Source organism: Primulina tabacum, chromosome 5 (assembly GCF_025594145.1).
Source record: "Primulina tabacum isolate GXHZ01 chromosome 5, ASM2559414v2, whole genome shotgun sequence".
NCBI classification, from domain to species: domain Eukaryota; kingdom Viridiplantae; phylum Streptophyta; class Magnoliopsida; order Lamiales; family Gesneriaceae; genus Primulina; species Primulina tabacum.
Genome location: NC_134554.1, coordinates 24,131,881 through 24,142,286, shown reverse-complemented (window position 1 = coordinate 24,142,286; position 10,406 = coordinate 24,131,881).

The following is a 10,406-nucleotide window of genomic DNA, read 5'->3' as shown; positions in this document are numbered from 1 at the left end:
CGACAATATCTTTCTTATGTTTTATCAGGCTGACTTTGTCATCAGTTAGACTTTTTAGTTCTATTTTTCTCCTTGAATCAGTTCAATTAGGTTTTGTATTTATCATTATTCAATCAACAAAAGTTAAATGTAAGGTCCAAAAAATTCAAATTCACGTAACTTGAATACATCTAGGGTTTTATTTAAAATATATGTTTATTTATTTTTATGCATTTAATTCATAATTATTTCATGGTTAGGATTTATTTCACGTTATTTTTAAAAGTTCATGCATTAGGGTTCTACATACTTTTCTCACTCGAACGAGGTACGGAGACCGGGAAATTATCAGGAAAAAATTATTTTATGAATTGTATTATGGAGTGTTTTTAAGTGTATTTTTCGAAAATAGGCCTTAATGGGTATTTTTATTCGCTTGGTCATATTTTTTATTGGTACACAAATTTTAACGATTCGGAGGACTTTTTGAAGGCTCAGACAATATTTTCAAAAACGTACCTAAACGAAATATTTTTTCGGGAGTGTGTTTGGACTTGATGAGTTTATTTTTAAACTTAATCAGCTCAAAACCCTTTTAATCCTTTCTAAATCCAAATTAGGACCCATTAACACTTGGTTATCTATTTAAATATTACACTAATCCACCCTAAACCTAACCCTACACTTAGCAACCGCCCCACCCACCCAACAGCAGCATTTTACGAGCAAAACCAGCACAATATTGCTGCACATTTCGATCATCCATATTTCCTTCAACAAGTCTCCTCCTCGCTTCTCCAGTTCTTCCTCGACGCGCATCTCTTCGAGTTTGTAAGCTTGTATTCAATAAGGCACGCCCAAAACCTGTTCTTTCTCATCATTCATATCATTATAGGCTGTTATATATGTATTTTTATGAGGTATCCTTCATTCTAGCATGGAGCATCGTTTTTGTTCGGTTTTACTCGAATTCATGCATGTTTTTTTTTTTTTATCACACCTCACGTTTTCCTTGACTTTGTTGCAAGGGGCTGCTAGTTATATGAGGTAAGGGGCTGCAAATTTCTAGAACAATGGTGACTAGGTGCTGGAGTTTCGGGTTTATCAAGCTTGAAGGGAAATCGATCGAGTCTAGAGCTTGTTTGGGCGTTTGTGGACTAGATCGGGTTGTGGGGTGAGGTCCGGCTGTAGGGGAGCCTAACCAAGCCACGGTGCAGCCCATGAGGGTTAGTGATGTGGCCAAGGAGGGCTCAACAGCAGCTGGACGTGTTCTAAGAGGCGGTCTGTGCGCTTGTGTTGAGTAGGGCCAAGATCGGCCATTTTCGTTTGCAGATCGCGCGGGCTGATGCATGGGCAGTGCGCGCGCCTAGGGTTGGTTCAGTAGGGTGTTTTTAGTCGGAAATTGGTCCTAGGTAGCCATGGTGCGGGTCGGTTAGAGCTAGGATCGAATAAACTCAAGTTGGGCACTAGGGTTCGAGCATGGAAACTTGCAGAATTTTTTTTCAGCAACATTCGGGGTATGGTCGAGAGGTTTAGGGGTCTGATCTTGAGGGTTTTATGGTTGTTATTGGGCGTATAAGGTATGGTAAAAAGTTGGGGAAAATTTGGTTAAATTTCGAGTCGATTCGGGTTAAAACCGGAACCCCGGTCCAAGTTTTCAAACAAATCGATTAAGTTTTGAACGAGCTCGAATTTACGTCTAATAAATACTTTTAATTAGGTTTTGTAATGTTTTAAGGAGTTTGGAAAGTTTCGGGTCGAAATTTTGAGGTCCAAGGGTAAATTGGTCATTTTGGGTTTCCAGGTGCAAAATGGATGTTTTAAGGAGTTTGGAAAGATTCGGGTCGAAATTTTGAGGTCCAAGGGTAAATTGGTCATTTTGGGTTTCCAGGGGCAAAATGGTCATTTCGCACCCGGGGTGAGTTTTTAGTCTTGGCAGCGCCCCAAGCACAAATTTATCATGCTTTTAAATGTTTATGCTTCATGTATATGACTTTTATGAAATTATGAAAGTTACGCTGCATACTTGATTTTAAGAAAGATCTACGTATATGCATGATTTTGTTAAGTGATGAAAATGATGATTGTTTTGAAGGATGAGAATTAGTTGTGACTAACGACGTATATGTAAACCATAATGATGAGACCTAGCACAGTGGATAGGTGATACCGTCGCTGATGTCCGATAAATATCCTAATTTATGGGATATTTTCGAATTTGTTGTTTTTTTTTGGGATTGCACCAGGATGGCTGTGCAAACTCCAAAAAAAAAAAGAAAAAAAATAGTCACAACTCAAAAAATTCGAGAATCGCAAGATTCACAAAAGACGAAGAACGAAAGGATAAAATAGATCTGATAACAAACGAAGGATAAAGACATATTTGAAAATAAAAAAGGATAAGCTTACTTGAATCAAAGGGAACCTAAAGCTCTGGTACCAAATGATGTGATTCTTCCAACTTCATTATTATGCATGTCGAATTCTTTGAAGTTTCGAATCACAAGATTTAGTACATCATACCCGGCCAGATTCATATCACATTTCCTTCGCATAATTGTATCATTTTATCCCAGATATCTTTGGCAATGGGGTACATTTTGATCTTGTTGAAGGTATTCTTGTCCAAAGTTTTTTATAATATGTCTTTGGCTATATTATCCAGATCTTCTTCTTTTCCTCACTAGTCCATTTCATCCTTGGTTTTTCGATAATATATGAGCACCATCAGAAATGACAGTAGCAATATTCGTTTTCATGATTCTCATTGGTCCGTCTGTGATGACATACTACATATGATCGTCTTGAGCTGCTAGATGAGCCCACATCCTGATATTTTAATAATCAAAATCTTCTGTAGAAAACACTGAGATCATACTAAAGGATGTCATTTAGAATATTTTGTTTAGAGACAATAATAAACTTCTCTGATACCACTTCTTAGTATCAAAAATAAATTTAGAAGGGGGGTAAATAAGTCTATCAATAAAAATTTCGATTGTGTTAGCAACAATGTAATTTTGTTCTTGTCAGTTGGGTTCTCAGAAAGTCAATCAGTAAACCGTGCGGAAGTATGCTTACTGAAATTGGTTGAATAAATGGTTTAACAAGAAGGTCGGTAAGGGATGTAGAATGAAAAGGAAATAAACACAAGGATGTTTCTGAATGTTTGGAAATTTCAAAACTCCTACGTCACTCTTTTTTTCTTCATAGAAGATTTGCCCTAAAAGACTTTGATAAGTACAAGTAATTTGAAATCACTTACGTCAGTAGGGACTTAACATTTCCTAACTGAAACTCTTAGTAAAATTTCAATCTAAATAGCAGTAAGACTTATTACTCTCAATTACACAGATTTCACAAAGAAATCCTAAGCACAAATTTGATCCTCAAAATGATCAGGTAATGATATATCAATGTGTGCTTGCTATTTCAGTTTGACTCTCAAAAAGCTTTTACAGAGAATATAAGTTTTCTTTTTATAATCCAAAGATAGATGGTATCACTCATTTAGAGCTTATTGAACCGATAAATAGATTTAATCTGGAAAGGTAATATTTCAAAATATATCTGTTTCCAAATGAAGATGTCGTTGTTGTAATGTCATTGTCCTTTCTGACGGTTCTGGTAGTGTGCCGAAACCTGACATTCTTTTTAAGGTTCATTGATTGTTAGTACGGAAAGCTTTATCTGATATTTTAGATGAGATCTGGTCCTTAATCATTGATCATACTGATTGCTCGGGAAATATATGTTTTTTTCTGACTTATCAACTAGACAAGCTGTCAGTTAAGCTTCAGCAATCCGCCTGGAATCAGCAGTATTTTTCTTGTATTTTATCAGTCTAGATTCGTAATCAGTTAGAATTCTCAGTTCAATTTTCTTCCTTGAATCAGTTCGGTTAAGTTCTGTATTTATCTTTCGAACCAACAAACTTATTCAATCAACAAAACTTAAAATGTTACAATAGATAATGTTTTCAAAAATATAATTTTCTATCATAAAAATTGTTATTTTCTTGAACCAACCCCACTATAGTTCAAGACAACACATTTGACCGTAATATTGATTCATGATTTACTATCATTTTCGGTTCTATCCAGATGTCAAAATATTATTATTACCTTTATAAAATTATTTGCTTCCCTGTTACGCAAATATATTATGAATCCATATGATGCATGCGTTAAATAATTCAAAAATATTTGTACTTTAACTTAGTTGACAATGAGTCCAATATCGGGAAATGGATTTGGTCCCAGTGTCATTTGACTTAAATTTGATAATTAAGTTCTTCAGTTTGAATTAATTCTATGATTTATTGGTTTTTTACACCTTGTTTAGCAATGGACCCATTTACATTTACGAATTAAGTTTTAATATTTTTAAAAAATTAATATTTTATTACTTATAAGATATTGGCATGCGATACATGCATGTTTACTGATTTTTAATAAGGATATAAATTTATACACAATATTGTTTTTTGTCTGAAATGTAATTAACGATGTTAGAGCAATTCTTCATTTCTTCTACTCAAAATTATTGTTTGCTTTTTAAAAATTTTATTTTTTTTCTAAACATTATGAGAACAACATTTGGGCAAAAAATATTGGTTGTAGTTTGAGGCCAAAAAAAAATAAAATTATAGATTATTATATATGATTTGTTTTATGTGACATAATTATTTATATTTGATATATACTGATTTTTTTGTATGATTTAATTTAGTAGTACGATATGATATCATATGTTATGACTCAAATCCCTAAGCATGTTCAACAATCATTACACCAACTTTAAAACTCCTTCCATGTGTTAATTAATTATTAATTGTTCAATTAATTAATTGATTGATCATGTAGTATTATATTTCCATCTGACTAAAAAAAGTAATCGTAGACTTGTATAATAATTATTTTGATAAGAAATTTGCACAAATATATATATATATATATATATATATATATATATATATATATATATATATGTGTGAATTTAAAACAAATCTCCATTTTTGTATATAATAAATCTTAAATTTGCGGAGAAATTTTCATTTAATTACTCTTTACTCTTAATTATAAATAATATTAAAAGGATTTTAATTAATATATCACAACATAAAAAGGGCATTAAAAATAATATTATATATACAATAAAGGCTATATATGTTTATGCTGTTAAGATTGGAATTTGGACCTAACTCAACCTCAAAAGTTAGCTCAAGGGGGAGGATTATCCAAGCCCATATATACAACTACCAAGTTATTTATCCAACCGACGTGAGACAATTAACACACCCCTCTCACGCCCAGAAATGAACAAATGGAGCGTGAAGTTTAACAAATGACCTAATTATGGGCTGAACGGGCGGCCTAATTATAGGCAGTCCAACACATAACGGTGGAACACAGGCTCTGATACCATGTTAAGATTGGAACTTGGACCTAACTCAACTCCAAAAGCTAGCTCAAGGGGGAGGATTGTCCAAGCCCATATATACAACTACCAAATTATTTATCCAACCGACGTGGGACAATTAACATATACCCGTACCAGAAACTTAATTTATGCTAACAATAGAGTAATTAAAATTAATGAACATGATTGAGCATGCTCCACGACGTGCGCCGCTGGGATTATTCCTTTTTCGGGGGATTTTTTGGCCCTTCAAAATATTCCAATGCTATTATTTGAATGTAATTATATATTATTATTTATTAGTTATATTAATTACGGGCAAAGAATGTGTTAGTTTTAAATTTTAATGCTTTACGGATTGTGGGTGGAAAATGGGTTTGGCCACTTGTGGGGCCTCAGAGAGAGAAACTTTCTTTGAATAAGATGAAATAATTGGAGTGGAATTTACGTATTCAAAAAACTGCATGTTATTAGGATTGAAGCTAAAATTCAGAGGGGATAAATAAATTTATCTAAATATATTTTGGTTGGGTTAGCAATACTGAAATTTGATTTTTGTCAGTAGATTTTTCAGCAAATCAGCAAATATATAAAGAATTTTGAGAAGTAAGACTTCTTACTATCAGTTACAAATAGAATTGAAATGTTCTAATTACGATTGAGATCCTGAACTGATCTGATAATGAATTGTCTGTATGTGTTGATTTTCAGTTGGGCTTTGAAGGCTTTACAGAGAGATTACCAGTTTTCTTTTTATGATCAAGAGTCGGAACTGTAAGTGATTCACGTTAACTGATCTATTTATACCTTCAATTTGACAATGGTAACATGTTCCAAATATATCGTTCATGATTGTGAATGTTGATGTTTTTGTTGTCATGTCATCATCCTTTCTGATATATGCAGAATTCTGATTGCAACTCCGAGTCTTAATCAGTGATCGGTGAAAACGGAAAGTTTTTTCAATTGACACTGATCCTTAATCACTTATCGGGCTGATTTACCAGAAAGTGAAAAGATTTTATATTGAATGATAGACTTTAGGTATGTCTAAATTAGTCGATCCAAAATCAGTTTAGCTCATGTTATCCTTATTATTAGCCAGTTAGATTTCGTAGTTCAGTTTACCTCTAGAATTCAGTTTGGTTCCAAACATCAAAACTAAAATGTTTCAACAATTTCTACCTTTTTGGTGTTTAATAAAATTATGCCAAAATACTGAATTCAATAATTTTATAAAAAAGAACACAACTAAACTGACTGACTGACTAACTAGATCGGCATTGATTATCTTCTAAACTGACCGATAGATTTCTTTTGTTGCTCAGAGGATGATCTAGACTGACTAGAACTAGTTGACTTCTTCTCTTCTCCTTTTTTGTCAACTAACAGATTATAGCTTGAGGTAGGCAAGAATGGAGGCTAACTAAGAACTAACACAATCAATCTTTTCACTGAAATTCACCTGAACGTCTTCTATTTTGGTGCGAAGTTGAAATTTATTGGCTTGAATTTTCCCATCAAGATTAGTAGTTGTTGTTGCATGTCCTTTTTTGATCTGTTCCAGTCGACTAAAAATATCAATCATACTTATGGATAGTTTGGACACCTCTTTGAGATTTTTTTTTGAACGATTCTTCAGTATTAAATTGTTTCTTCTAAGAATTGTGATTGAAGAGGAGATAGCAATTAGGCTAGAGCTGATCTGATCTTGAGTTGTTCCATCAGTTAGGTCAGATCAGGTGAGGATGGCTCTACTGGAGGCATCTCTTTGGAAGAGGGACCAGCTAATTCAACACCTAGACTGGTAGAAGGTCCTGCTTGATCAACTAGTAAGATTTCTGAAGCAGCCGATTCTTCCATTGTCTGACTGAAGAGTTTTGCTGACATTGGATCACTATGCTCACTCATTGCCACTTCAACTATCTCTTGAACAAGCCCGGCCTTGAATAAAAACATTTTCAGCTGATTCTAACATCAGGATATCCTTATATGAGGTGACTGTTCAGTGGGGTTAACGGCAATATCTTTTTTATTTGGTGAAGAGGCAAGAAGTGTACTCAGAATCAAATTATCCTCATCATCTTCAATTGGTTGTTGTGCAATGAATCGTCAACATTTGATAAAGTAATGACCTCGTAGATGGGGAAAGAGAAATGACTGACTGGTCGATCAGTTGGGTTCTTTGGGTTCAGAATCAGTTGGCTTCTTAGATGCAGCTTGATATGAAGGTCCATTCACTTTCCACTTCTTGGTATCCACTAGTTCAAAAAATGTATGATCATTCTCCCAAAATTTGATATTTATCTGCAGAGACCAGATCCATATCTAGTTGATTGATCACATCTATATAATCAAATGTAGTTGGGTTGGATGGATCATAGTTAGATCTTAGTTCAGTACAAACTGTAGTCAGCTTTTGAATGAAGATCTAGAAGATAATCTCGTCATTGAAGAGCTTCAGTTATTACTACAGTCTTTACTTGATGCAGAACTACTTTCTCTAATGCTATAAATCTTTTTAGTACCTCCTTTTTCTTCAGTTTGGCTGGAAGGAAGACTGTCATGAATTGCACCAATTCATCAAAGAATTGAATCTTTTCTTCAGCAATTTCATTAACTTCATACATTAGTTGGTCTATCTGAGTCTGAACAGCTGATGTAGATTCTGAGATAGGAATTTCAGTTATCTTAGTTTTCCTTTCCCTGAAGCTGTGGAGAAAGTAGAAGTCAGTCCTGAACTGGTGAACTGGATGGAATCTCTAATTATTACTCATGTTGTTGGTCTAGGAGGAGCAAGATCCAATGACATATTGATTTTTCTGAGAGGAGCTTCCGCTGCTATCGGTTTTAGTTTTCCGGCTGGCAGATCAAAACCCTCTGCCACTTGGATCTGAAATAAAGGAACGACCTTGATTGGTGTAGACACTGGTCTTGTTTGAGTTGTTCTGGCATTTTTCGGAAGAGGGTAAGGAGTTGTTAGTAAGAGTCACTGGATTGTAAAATTACTTTCCTCTTTGATTTTGGTCTGGTTACCTTGTTTCCCGTTCTATCATCTAGTTTTTTCTGTAGCCAGAGCCTTGTCAATCTCGTTCTTGATGACTATCATCCTAGCAACAGTAATATTCAGATGTTATATCCTTTAGGTTTGAAAGAAAGAATGTTCGGTGCAGTGAGAACTTTGAACTTTTGCATAGTTGCTGAATTACTTAGTAAGGCTCTTGAGTCTTCAAACATTCTGCTTAAAAGGATGGCAAATCCAACTGATTGCTTCTCATTAATGCTCATTTCCTTGAGAATTTTGAAAAGTATAACTGACTAGTTGACGTTGAGTCATGTGTAAATGGCTGTCATTATTAAGAACTTCTCGGTAGTGTAGGCTTCCAAAGAACCCGCCTTTGCTAGAATTGGCTTAGCCACAACATCGGCCAAAATTTGATATTCCAGTTTCATCTCTTTATTTTTTACTAATTTCTTGATGCTCTCGCCAGATGCAGAGAACTTCGGCTTCATTTCCTTAACTGCTTGCTAAGGAACTAGAGAGAAATCAGTTAGCCCTTCAATAGGAAAATGAAATAATGTAGAGAAATAATAATGCTCGATCAACAAACTATCTTCTCCTAGAGGCATCAGAATCTTCCTATCTTCAGTTGCTAGTAACTCTTCTGGCATAGAAATTCTTCAGTTCTTCCACATAGACGTCAAAAGAGGAACTGGGGAAAGCTCTGATTCTAGATGACTCAACAGATTTGAAGACTCGAGACACAACAACATCTTCCATAGCCCGAAATCAACTGCAAGTAAGTTCATGATATAGGAAGGAGTTGCTGGAGCAGCCATATCTAAATTATGATATTATATATAGAAATTAGGTGATTTTCAAAGTGAAAGAAAATAGATAAGCTCAAATAATACGAAGAGGATGATAGAGATAAAATGCCTACGTTAGGTATTTGAAATATATATCATGTGCGATTTTAAATATGATAAGAGACTAGACACGTGTTACCCTGTCAGGGAAAATTGTGAAAATTTTGATTCATTATCAAGTGAGAGACAAAATCATTAAGACGCTTAATAATGTGATAAACAACATTAATTAACGCAAAACGACACTATTAAATGATTGAGTCAGTCAGGTTGAAAATATTTTTAGTACGCCGATTGCGAGCCTAACTGATGACTAAATATCCAAAGGCTAATTGACAAACAGTTCATTAGTAGGGCTCTATGATTCACCATTCCCCATAAATTCATGTATTAGGACAAATCAACAATTCCTAAAATATTTTTGAAATAAAAAGCTTACTCTCGGGTAGTGGTTTGGTGATTATGTCTGTTGGTTTTTGTTCATTTGAGATGTATTATAATCTAATATCCTTTTCTCAATACATGATCTCGAATGAAATGATGACGAATGTCATTGTGCTTAGTCCATGAGTTAAGACTGGATTGTAAGTACTATATATTTCACTTGAATTGTCACAGAAGATAGGTAATTCTTTGGCATCAATTCCATAATCCTTTAATTGTTGTTGAATCCACATCAGTTGAGCACAATAGCTCCCTGCTCCTAGGTATTCTTATTCTGCAATTGAACAAAGAAAATAGTCGGTCTCCCAGAAACTGACATGATCCACTTGTAATTTTTCCGTCAAGCTTACACCCTGCATAATCTGTATCAGAAAATCCAACTAAATTGAACTATGAATCTATAGCATACCATAAACTGTAGTGCCCAAATTCAGTACACGTATAACCCATGCATATATTTAATTGTTAAATCATTTATTTAGTTTAAAATGATTTTTAGTGATGCATGATTTATTTAAATTGCATTATTTTAATGTTTATGTGATGCACGTTGTATTGTTTTTCAAGTTTCATATTTCAGGCGATTATTCGAGGCGGGATCGAGGAATAGAGACCGGTGACGAGTTTGGCAATTTTTAAAATGCAGTATTTTATTTTAAGTTGGGGATGAGATATTTTAAATAATTTATTTA